Source organism: Nanorana parkeri, unplaced genomic scaffold (assembly GCF_000935625.1).
Source record: "Nanorana parkeri isolate BGI_ZX_2015 unplaced genomic scaffold, ASM93562v1 scaffold1140, whole genome shotgun sequence".
Classification (NCBI taxonomy): Eukaryota; Metazoa; Chordata; class Amphibia; order Anura; family Dicroglossidae; genus Nanorana; species Nanorana parkeri.
In genome coordinates this window covers 188,436-200,514 of record NW_017307408.1, presented here as the reverse complement: position 1 = coordinate 200,514, position 12,079 = coordinate 188,436, and the positions used below count along the sequence as shown (strand labels likewise).

The window sequence follows — 12,079 nt, the reverse complement described above, 5'->3', positions numbered from 1 at the left end:
GGGAGTAATGCATCAGGAAGTCAGGCGTGCCGAAGTGACTGGCTGAAGTGCAAAACCACTTGATCAAATGCCCCATCAGCTCCCTCTCTGCAGTGCTCACAAGGCCTGCAGAGCGTTGCCGTTCCATCTTCAAGAGAGAGAAGTTCACGTACGGTGACACAGCGATGCAGAATGAATCCAGCGCGAACGTGTCTGTGTGTGTGTGTGTGTGTGGACGTCCCTCGCCGTGGCGTGATGTATAGTCTGACACGCTTTTCACCTTTTTACCCTGCCGCAAAAATCATTTTCCAGTTTTTCTGGTGCTTAGCTCTGTCCCCAGTGGAAGGATAAAAGGCCAGGTAATGACTTTTGGCAGTATTAACATGTTCACATAATGGACCAACCCTCAATGTATTTTTATTTCTCAAAGCACTTTATTCATCACTTAAGAGCTCTGATTGAGGTTCTGCAGGATTTCCGGTGTCATTTGTGACACCTGATAGAAGTTTAAGATATCCGTAAATGGTCCAGATTGTATGATGCATTATATGGATCTGCCAGTTGGAGAACATCCATTTTTTTTATTTAATTTTAGAAATCCTATATAAACTCAGCAGATTGGCTTTGTGACTGGAGACGTGGCTCAGACATTTTAGCACATCTGCCTCAAAGATGCTCTTACCTGTTTCTAGTTTGACGGGCAGGCGGTCACTCATCATATATTAGATGGAACGCTGTATTATTACCAATAAGTACTGACTTTCAAGTCGGTATTTAATCTTAAAGCTGGACTCCAGCACAGAAATTACATCTAAAATGCTGCTATGCAATTATTAGTAAATCCTTACAAATAGTTTTCCCTTTTCCTTATACAGCGGCACTCCAATTGGGAGCCGAAGAGGTGAATTTCATGTAAAAGAGCAGAGGGATGACCTCATCCTCTTACTTTTGCTCCCTCGCTGTCCAGTCAAAAGGCTGTGGAGGGAAAATTATACCATTTTTTTGTATACCTTTTTAAAAGTAAAGGCTGGGTGTTTTTTACTGTAATGCATTCTCTGCATTAAGGTAAAAAACATCCAGTACCATTTTGATCCCCACCACCACACTGGCAGTCCCTGAAGCCATCTTCCGTCCTGAACTACCTGGTTGCAGGGAAGGATACTGAGGGCAGAGAAGTCGTAGTTACTTTTTTGCCATCAAACTGTGGGGTGGAGAGGAGGGGCGTGGCCTGCCTTGGGCCTGTGTGTTTCTATGGAGGCACACAGCCACTTGCGGGCATGGCTGGGAACCAGCACACACTGGTGCCTCCACAGCAGCCGCTTAGCTGTTGGTGGCACCCGGGGTTATGCCTCTGTTATATAAAAAAAAAAAAAAACTAAAGCTTTAACTGCACTCATACCCCAGTGCTCTGTGCTGCCATATTGGAGTTATAGCTACACCTGCAATACAGTAGTCTGCAATACTTGCAGACTTCTTTTGCAGAGTAAGAGAAGGGGCATGTGCCAGACCAGCTCTGTCTGAGTGCTGATTACTGACTCGGGTCTAAATCCAGCGCCTAGTCGATTGCGTTGTATTAAAGGAGAACTATGAGGTGAGTGCTTTTCACTCACCTCATAGTTCTAGCCGACCCGTGACAATGAGACTGTCACAGGTCGGCTCAGTAGATCGAGAAGTGAGCGAACACATAGCGGCGTACGCTCACCTCTCGATCCTGTCACAGCTCTCTGCCATGACAAGGGAGGGGCTGGATTCCCCCCTCACCGCTCTGATCCGCCGATCGGGAGGGGGTGGGTACAACTAGCTCTGCCTCTAGGCAGAGCCAGCTGTCACTCACGCAGCTGGGCGGATCTAGACATAAATTTTCGGGATCCGTTTCAGCTGCGGCGTCTCAGTATACCGCGAGCTGTAGCTTGCGGTATACTGTGGCGTCTCGGTATACCGAGCTTAGGGTGATGGGAGGACGCTAGTTTTGTGTCTTCCCATTACCCTAAGGAGAACTATGGGGAAAAGCCTTAACCCCATAGTTCTCCTTTTAAGACACCTTGCGCAACTGCTAACAGGCAAGAGAAGGTACAACTATAATCCATGGAGGTTGTCATTGTCAGCCTGACTTTTTTTTCTGTGACTTGGGCTTTGGGATGATGACTGGTTTGGCCAGGCTCTGCATATACACAGTAATTTCAGGGGACATGTTGGCGCCAGAAAACATCCACATTGTTCCAGCTCTTTATGGGCCAAGCTGGTGGTGGGTGGGATACCAGGTCCTTCCTAATAGTGCACTTGGCACTCTCCATTTCTTTCTATAGATTCAAAACCAGTTTTTCCATCCTCTGCGATAAGGTTCAGTAGCTTCTGAAATCAGCTGATGTAGCCAGAGCTGAGGCTGCAGCTGTAATAGAGGAATTAAGTTGCAATTATGCCCAAAATTGACTTTCCTCCAGTTAAACAGTCAGGTTAATTCACACAAGTGTTCTCCTCTCTCTTCTCTATTATAATACTTAATGGCCCTGCAGGGTCCTGTCTCTATTGAACCCTTCCTGGGGAGCGTTTGCATTGTGGGTCTTCTCTGTTGCAAAGGCTTTGGAAAATATGTACATTGCATTAGCTATTGTGAGTTGGGACGCTTGGGATTACTCCATTCACAAACGGACATCCCATCACAAGATTTCACACTTTTTTCTATTCCGAACACAATGCAACACACCCCAACTCTTATTGCAAGTGAATAGCTTCACCCCAGGCTACTGTGATGCAAATCAGGGTGTTTGTGCCCCTCGCTCACTCTGTTTTCTCATCACACAAGCTCTTTAATGCCATTAAGTAGTATCGCAGTTCAGCACAGGGCGAAGAGGTGTCAGAAGAAGCAAAACATTGCATATACAGAACATGTGCATCACACATTTCTTTCTAAACAAACTTTATTGCCCACATTGTTGTTTACATAGTTTTGTAGCTCTGAAATGGATTGCCTGGTTTGTTTTTTAAGGACATTTGTGTAGAGAAAAATATGGATTCTGTCATTGTAAACCTCCTTTTGCAAAAAGAAAAAATACTGGTTTTAGTATTTTAAGATCTTGACTGAGTGTAAACAAATTTCTGGAAACCCAGACCTCTTAATTTGCGTACTTGTTCTAGGTTATCGACTCCATCTGAAGTCATTGGATGAGCTTAACAGCTAGGGAACTTTATTCTAGGTTCAACTTAATGTGGGCTTACACTGGACAGTGAATGCAATGGATACATGCACCACGTAAGGGTCAATTAGTGCTTATGAGCGATTTTTGAATGAGGAGTACCTGTTATGTTACACAGATTTCAGACATCTCTGAGGCAGACGACTTGTCCATGCTTTTTCTGTGGATAAAAGGACCGTAACCTTTTCACCGTGTGACCATTGTATCTATTCTTCAGAGTCAGGTTGGCAGGTGCCATTGGAACAATGATTTGACAACACACAGACCTTTTAAAGTGACGCTGTTGTCGCTGAACAAAAAAAAAAATCCCAAACTTGGTTCTCCAATAGAAGTCGTATTATATGTACTTTTTCGGCGACCTTTGTCTACTAAATTTGAAAGGCTTCCACCTCGGTCAGACTCTTCACCATTTGACTCTTGACCAGGAGTGTTGGCTGCCTGTGTCCCCTGCCATGTCCTGTGGTTTCATCCTCTGGAATCTGCCTGGAGTTTAACTGTATGTGGTCGTCATTGTCCCCTTAAAGTGACCCTGAACTCAGGAGGTAAACCTTTAAAAATGCGTTCAAGTTCTAAAACTATTAACAAAAATGTATCTTATTTGTGTATCACTCGGCTGTAGATCCTCAAATCATCTCTGACTTGGTGCCGACACTGTCCTTCTGGAGGGTGGCTACTTTTTATTCCCCATGGACCCTGTGTGTGCTGTAAAGTAGTCACTGCTTCCAACTCTCTCCTGTGATGGACTACAATCTCTGTACAAATTGGTAAACTACGCGTGAGATTGTAGTCCATTACAGGAGCAAGCTTGGAGCGGTGACTACTTTACAACACACACGGGGTCCATAGGGAACAAAAGTAGCCACCCTCCAGAATAAAGGACAGTGTCGGCACCAATTCAGAGATGATTTGAGGATCTACAGCCGAGTGATATACAAGCTACATTTAGTTGAATGCATTTTTAAGGTTTAACTCCTGAGTTTTTAGTGTCCCTTTAAACCACAAGGCCATGCGGACCTCATCAGTGCTGTAAGTATGCCACCCTAATCCAGCAACTAAATGTTGTTTTATTCATGTTTTGGGATAGAGGTTTATATGTCTGTGTACTCATCCGCTGCATTCTTGCAGCCAAAGAATGCAGATTAGTAATTGAGAGGTTAATAACTCTCCATACAGGCTGGTAATCCTCCCTTTGGTCATCTGCCGATGTTTAAGCTAACCTTAGACTTCTCCCAATCCTGAGAAAATTATAAGAAAGGTGCAGAGATCATTAATGCCTATAGATGGGTAATCGATTTGCTTATGTTAATTCATGCCATATATTTCATTCTCTCAAACTGGCTCGTGAATCTTGACCATGTTGCACAATAGAGCTTCTTTCTTTTCTCATGTGGCAGAACTATCTGTCGCATGACTACACAAGTTATGTGTGATTTATTGATCACCTTGTCTGTCATCTCCTACCATGCTGAAAATTGGTGGTGGTTCTATAGCATCCATCGATTTGTTACTCCAAACGATCTCCACAGGCAGATAACGGTGTGCTAGAAGCTGTGTAATTATGCTGGATAACCATACACTGTCACTATAATTGTGCAGGATAATCATACAATTCCTATTGTGTCATTCGTATTATTGTGGTACCCTTGGCAACCAGCCGATTGGTAATGAGCAATCAGATTTTGCCTAATAGGTGTTGAATAGAGCACATGTAATTGGTTACTATAACACCTTGCATATTACATTTTTGCCTTAAGCTGCATGGTGGTAATTAGTGCTATACCATAAAGTGCAGAAAAGGTTACTATAGACATGAGATTGGCTCAAAATTGGTGGACCATTGCAAGTATGTTAGCAGTATGCCTTCTGGAAAGTCACCTTTTGGCTGATCAGTCACCAGGGAACAATCATCTAGGACAGCTTTTGCTGACCAGCTGGTGCTGTTTGTACAAGATAAAGTAGATTACAGGGAGGTCTGCACAGTACATAGTCATGCATGATTTATAACTTCAAGCCTGCAGGACTAGGCACCAGCCATTAGATGGTCAGTTCTTCCGGCAGCAATCTTCAATCTGGAGTTAGTTTGCGGGTGGCCATTCCTAGTCAAATCCCACTCCCGACGTGCCAGTCGGACATGGTTTGGGCCACGTGCAGGACACATTGCAGATGAAACATTTGCAGATGAAAAGGGGAAAGAAAGTAGTTGAGTGCACATGTTCTGCCTTACTCTATTAGCCAAGCTGTAGACATAGTGGTTAATCCCAGGACGTTTGCTGATTAGAGGTCTTCTAGCCAGTCATTATGGTTGAGATATCTGCCCATTTGTGGCCACTAAACATGAGATGAGTTATTCAATCTCTTTGGGGTTTGGAGTCAGACTTTCCTCCTAATTTTTTTTTGTTCTCCATGGACTAACACTCCTGCCAAACCTTTCCCGATGCCCTGGAACCTGCTTTTGGGGAAGGAGCCTTTTGGCTGGGATGGATTTTCCTAGCCAATCACTTGAGATACCCTTCCCTTTTGCATGAGAACAATCGTGCAAGATAGCCCATTGTAGACTTGCACATTTATGTAATGATCATTTTGAATGAAGCTTGTTTGGTGGCCCTATCTTGTTTGTAGCCAGCTTAGACACCAGTTTAAGTTTAGTGCACCGTAGTTGGGACATGGAAGGATAATAAATAGCCTTTATCAGGCTACACTAATGCAAGTACTTTGTTCAGTTAAGTGCATATCCTGATGTGTTTAGCTGATTGCAATGTTGCATGTAGCATTGTGTGTGCTTTCACACCTATTAGTCTTAACGTGGTCTAGCGAATTAGCTCTTAGTTATCTAACAGGTTATTGTGGAAGCCCTTGTGTTCTCATTATGCTACATGACCCCAGGGGAGTCTCCTTAATTCATCTCCACTCACACAGCACTCCCTTTTCTTTCCTCTAATCCCCCCTCCCCTCTCCTCCCCCCTCCCTCATGACCACAGTCCATACTTTTCAGACGCAGGTAGTTATGGGATAAAAGGCCCCTTTGATTAACTGCAGCAAACTTAGGGATGACAGACTCATTTTTAAAAGTGAAGGAGAAAGGTCTGTTGATATTTAGAAGGAATAGGAGATCTGCGTAGGGAAGGGGTGGCTGGTGATGGGGGAGGTAGGACACCGGTGAAGTAGTCTATAGCTTAACAGAACCTGCTTGTTTTCAAACAATAGAGCCATTAAGAATCCTGTAGCTGTGTGATTTAGTAATTGGATGGGCGTCCTGCTTTTCTCTTCCTACTATACCTCCCTATACATTCCTATATACGCTCTACACTTTTATTTCTGTGCTCAAAATCATTGTCCGCCCACCTACTGCACACCTCGTTATCAACTACAGAGACGGAATTGTTTTATTACTTTTTGTATTGCTGTTTGGTTTTCTTTCGATGGATAAACCACATTGCTTGTTCTGCTAAAGTTAGCATGTGATCACGAGATAATTACACATCGGTAAAAACTAGTGTTTATATAATGATTACCTCCAGAAGCCTTAAAGGGGACGTCCACTCAAGACTGTTTAAAAGATGCAATTTTCTGCTTTCCACTACTTCTGCTAAATACCTAGATTGGCTTTAGCCCTCGTTCACACCTGAACGTTTTGTAGCTCGTTCTACGCTCGACGAACGCTCTACAAAACGCTCAAAAATATAAATCCCATTGTATTCAATGGTCTCGTTCCCACCTTGGCGTATTTCCGCCTGTCCCTAACACGCTACAAAACGGCCCACGCCTGAAAAGGTACATGTACTACTTTGGGCCGTTTTGTTGCGCGTTTCCATTGGGATACAGCCAAGTAGCCTTCGGAAACGCGAATTGCGGTAATAAAAACGCGCGACAGATGCGCATATGCAATACGCCTAGGTGTGAACGAGGTCTTATTGGAATAGGTGGAAAACAGTGATACTGATTGACATAAAAGCCTGTCTAGCAAAACGTGCAGCTGTTGTAGAGTTGGGTATCTATAGATGGAAACAATTTCTGTAGGAGTTGGTGACAGTGACTCGTGGTATCAGTTTTGGGTGGGCTTACACTTTTAAAGTGCTCATAAACTAGCAGATGGGACTAGTGTGAAACAGATGGACCTTCCGTAGATTTAGTCATACATTCGTGTTTAGTATCACAATTTAAACAGGAACTTTGTTTCTACCAGGTGATCTTTATATCCTTATTTGTTTTTACTTCTTAAATTTAAGGCAAACCTAAAATGACTTTAGTGTTCTCATCAGGTTATCATTCATGAAAGTGACTTGACTATGAGGGCCGGCACACACCTAGATGACACCCCACAGCGCGTCAATTGTGCAGGATTCCGAGAGGATTGCCGTGCGGTCAGAAGTGTCGCCCAGGTGTGCACCGATCGCGCTGTGGGTGCCATTATTTTCCAATGGCACCCCAGCCACGTACTTGTACTTTTTTTTTTCTCTTTCTGCGATACACGATGCCCGGCTGTTTTCGGAAGCACGGGTGGAATCGCGGCGATCCGCCTGGCATGACTTGGGTGCCATTGGAAAAATAATGGCACCCACAGTGCAATCGGTGCACACCTGGGCGACTCCTGAACGTGCGGCAATCGGCGCGGAATCGTGCATGATTGCCCCGAGGTGGGGTGTCGCCTAGGTGTGCACTGGCCCTAAGTGATATTGCCACATCTTAATTAGAAGGATCTGTTGCAGATCTAGATGACGTGTTTTATACTTATAATGCAGAGAACAGTTAGTTGAGTGAGGGGAACATAGCTTTTTGTAAGAATGAAGGCGCCAAGAAATGGTCACCTCCAAATGGGATTACAATCTGAGATTACAATGTATGGGATGTGTCCTAAAGCCCAACCTTAGGTCCACCGTAACAATCTTCTTTAACCCTTCCTTAGGATAAACAACTTGTTGGGGATAGTCTCTGTTTGCACTGGGATCCTCTCAATTGAAATCTCACATCCTGTTTTAGGCAATTCTGAGCAATAGAAACCACTGATATGTTCATGTAAGGATAGTGAATTCTGAATTCCAAATGGAATTTTCAACATGCAGCAATATCGTCGAGCAATACTCAGCTATTTCAATGCCCGTGAATCTCATTGCGTGCTTGTTAATCCCTAAGGGACCTGATTATTTTTGAATACATCAAATCTCTTGCAAGTATGTAGATATACATAAATCTAAAGTCCAAGCAAATGGATAAATCCACAGCTCACATACGCGTGCGTGTGTGTGTGTGCACAGATTCACTTGCTAAAAGATTTTTAATCCGGTTTAGCTGGCGAATTTGGCCGGTTCCTGACGTCCAGTACAGTTAAGCAGTACTGCTCGGTCAAGGACCTGACCTTAGCTTGTGGATTAGAAAATGAAGCTGCAGCAGCACACTCCCTCCTGTATGCATGTTCATTGTGTTAGACTGACAGCAGTAGAGCCATGCTGACTCTCCCTGCTGTATGATGTGGCTAGGACAGAATTCAGTTACAAATGCAGGCTGTATTTAAAATTGCATTTGAAGCCCTACTCAAGCTGTTTAGGGTTGGATAATTCTTGTCAGCTTCTAAACATTGTTAGGGAGATTTCCTGTCGCCCGTCCCAGTGACCGATGTCTCCAGTAAAAGAAGTGAGGGAAACGCTCTCTCCATTGCAGATGAGGAGGGAAACAAAAATGGGGTTTCTTTTTCCCCCTGTTAGTCTTTATCAGGGGTAGGCAAACTTTCGCCCTCAACTGCTGTGGAGCTGCAAATTCCATTAGGCATTGGAAGACTGACAGCCACAGACATGAGTTTCTACAGGCAGATGCATGATGGGATTCATAGTTTGCTGGAATTCAGCTTTAATGTATTTTAATGTATGCACAACTGGATTAAAAGTTTTTAATATGTGCCTGGAGTTTACCTTTTTAATGTGCAGGGATTATTTTATTCATGGCGGCTAACTGACCAGCTTTTAATGCTTTGGTATTTTGCTTGAAAGAATTCTGTTCTTTATCAGTGACTGTTGTTACAGTGCCCCGTCTGCCTTTGGTTCACTAAATCACACTGCCCACCCTCTCGGAGATAAGGCTGCTACTTCACTGGTGTATTTATAAACCAGCCAGTGTCTGGATAGTTTAACTAAAGGCCATGGGAGGACACCAGTTTACCATATATATATATTTATTTTATGCCCAGTGTCTCATTGCTTCCAAAGCTTCACGGACATAATTTCATTGAGGTTGCTGTGATGTGTCTCTTAGGGGCCGCCTTGTGCAGGAGCCCATTTCCTGTAATTATCCATCTGGTTCCTACACCTGGGCAGTGTAATTTGCATTTATGGCGCAGAGACATTGGAGGTCAATTTGTGCGAAATGCAAAATATTTTCTTAGGGACTTGAAATTGCCGAAAAACGACAGGGGAAGCTAACGGCAAAGCAAAACGTTTTCGTTTTACAACAGAGTTGTAATTTACAACTTGCATATATCACATGCATTTTTTTTTATCTTGTTCTTTTTCAGAGTGTGAATGGTTTTGGTATCTTTTATAAAAAAATATGGGGGTTGATGACAACCAGGCAAGGTAGTGGGTATGCTGTATCTGGCAGATATGGGTGAAATATGATGAAATAGTTTTATGGGGTACCACTAATGTGGTCACAACATATATGGCCTCCTGTTATGGTACTCGCAGAGTCCTTGCTGGGTTTTACAGGCCTTCATTCAGAATCCTGGCTACAACTTCAAAAAGATCCGCCAGTATTTCTAATGGTATTCACAGGAGCCCTGACGTTACTTCTTTTGGCCCTTATAGAATCTAGGCCGGTAAGACCAATGACGGCATTAGAATTTGGATCAGAACATCCAGTGTGCCCTGAAGGAAAGGAGCCTTGACCCAGACTGTCTAACCCTTCTCTGCTTGCCCTAATCTTCTACCTGAACCTGTTTACGCTCCTGTCTCCTGCCTTACTAACTGACTCACTTTCTGCTGACCCAGACTGTCTGAGCACTTTCTATTAGCCGCTTGCCTCGACCCCTGCTTGGAGCTGACTACGCTCTTGTCGCCTGACTCTTATCTACTGGCTGCTGACTTGTACCATCCGACCATTCTCTGGTTCTCCTGTTGGGACCTCTACCGTTTTCCTGACCACGCTTTGGATTACTGTCTCCTCATTGGAACCCTCCTGTCTGGCTCATCCCTTGGTGGGGCAATCCTGGCACCAGTAAGAAGCTAAATGCATCTCCACTACCAAAGCTGGCTGGTGCTTAGACTCTGCGCCTCGGGTGAGCCCATATCACCTGCCAGGGGGTGTCACCATAACACTACCTTGAACATTGGGTATAGTCTTCTACATGGAGGAATTAGCAAAACACAGCCATTCTTGGTCGGATATAAAGTTGCCCATACATACTGGAGCTTGAATTTCCACCCATACCTGCTGAATCAGTCAAAATTGTGGCCCTGTATCGCCACTTGGCTCTATGAAAGTTGATTTGAATATCGACTAAGGCAGGTGAAGAATTATTGTCTGAACAGTGACTGTATCCTATCAGATGAATCATTATTCGGGTAATCAGACGGCTGCTGGTGTTGCGAATAAAATAGCAGGCAATGAAGATTCCTCCATCCACAACCCAGATAGCAAGGATAACTTCCCACAAACTTGTGTTAGGGTTAAATTCTATTTCTTGTTAACTTGCTGCACACATTCCTGGCAAGTTGTAGACTTGCAAAACACTCGCAGCACAAGTTCTAGTTGACACTTTTTGAATTTGTAGCAAATTTGCTTGACAAGTCTACAGCAAGAGTCCTGCAGGTCTTAGCAAGAGCCCTACAAGTGTACAGCACTTTTGCAAAGCACGTTGATCTGGACCCTTGCAATGTAGACTTGCTGTAATTGTGCAACACAATTGTGAAGCTTGGCAAGTCTGCAATAGTTTAGCAACTCATTTTCAAACTTGCAGCTCAATTGCTTGCTATCTGGGAATGTATTGTATGGATGGAGGAATCTTGATTTTCTCTTGTTCAGCCTGCGATACATGTATGGCTAACCTTGATTTGTGTCTTGTACTTAGCCATGATGATACACTATTGGTAAACGCATTGCTCAACAAAAACAGCCACACAATCGGTATGAGTTGTGTTCAGTTACAAAGTAAACATTGCTCATACTGGCATACTGCACATATTGCTAGGTTTGTCTGTGTGTTAAATGACGTCAATGTAAATATTCCCAAAGTTAGGTGCCAGCAGTGATTTATTTATAACGTTCATTAACTGCCTGCTTCCTGTGAGCTGTTCAGCTCCACGGTGTGATGAGTGTTCAGTTTTGCTCAGCAGGTTTGCTTATGCATCATCTTTGATCTACTGATTAAACGTCGACAAGTAGTCTTAATCTTTTCACCTGTCTTCTAAAGTTTCTTCCGTTATGTGTCAGTTTCCTCCTTGGCACTTGTTGCCCCCTCTACGTTGGCTCGATTAAGAGCAGGCGTGGGAGCCTCTAGGGTTCCCATTGTACGACACAATGCCTTGGTAATGCAGGCTGTCACACAGATGAGGGAGGCACAAGCACAAGGGGAGGGAGGGGACTGACACGAAAAGGAACAGCTCGCTGGCTCCTTATCGAGGTATTTCGTTCCGAATGCTTTCTTCTCTCTGATCCTGAGCTGTCCCACCTACCTGGTTAATCTGCGAGGGAGAGACTGAGGAGGCAGCTGCCGTTCCTTCTCCCTGGAGGCAGCGGGCAGAAGGTGGGAATTGTAAGTGTAGCTTTTTGGATTCCACTATGTGCACCTGTTGCTGTGTAGACTAGGATGATGTAGCTCCTACAATTCCTATGTACTCTCTACTTTTTGTAGTGTGTGTGTGTGTGTGTGTGTGTGTGTGTGTGTGTGTGTGTGTGTGTGTGGGTGTGTGTGTGTATAT

At 44.0% G+C, this 12,079-nt stretch overlaps 1 protein-coding gene across 3 annotated transcripts in view; it reads left to right on the top strand.

Annotated features, from left to right (window-relative positions):
* PCDH1 (protocadherin 1) overlaps nucleotides 1-12,079 on the top strand; it is a 215,745-nt gene that overhangs the window by 25,429 nt on the left and 178,237 nt on the right. Inside the window, exon 1 of one of the 3 annotated variants that reach the window (XM_018568117.1) lies at nucleotides 11,782-11,913. The exons of the other annotated variants lie outside the window; for them this stretch is intronic. The gene's annotated coding sequence lies outside the window, so the exon portion shown is untranslated. Of the gene's footprint in view, nucleotides 1-11,781; nucleotides 11,914-12,079 lie in introns of those variants that run through there. 3 annotated transcript variants of the gene reach the window in all.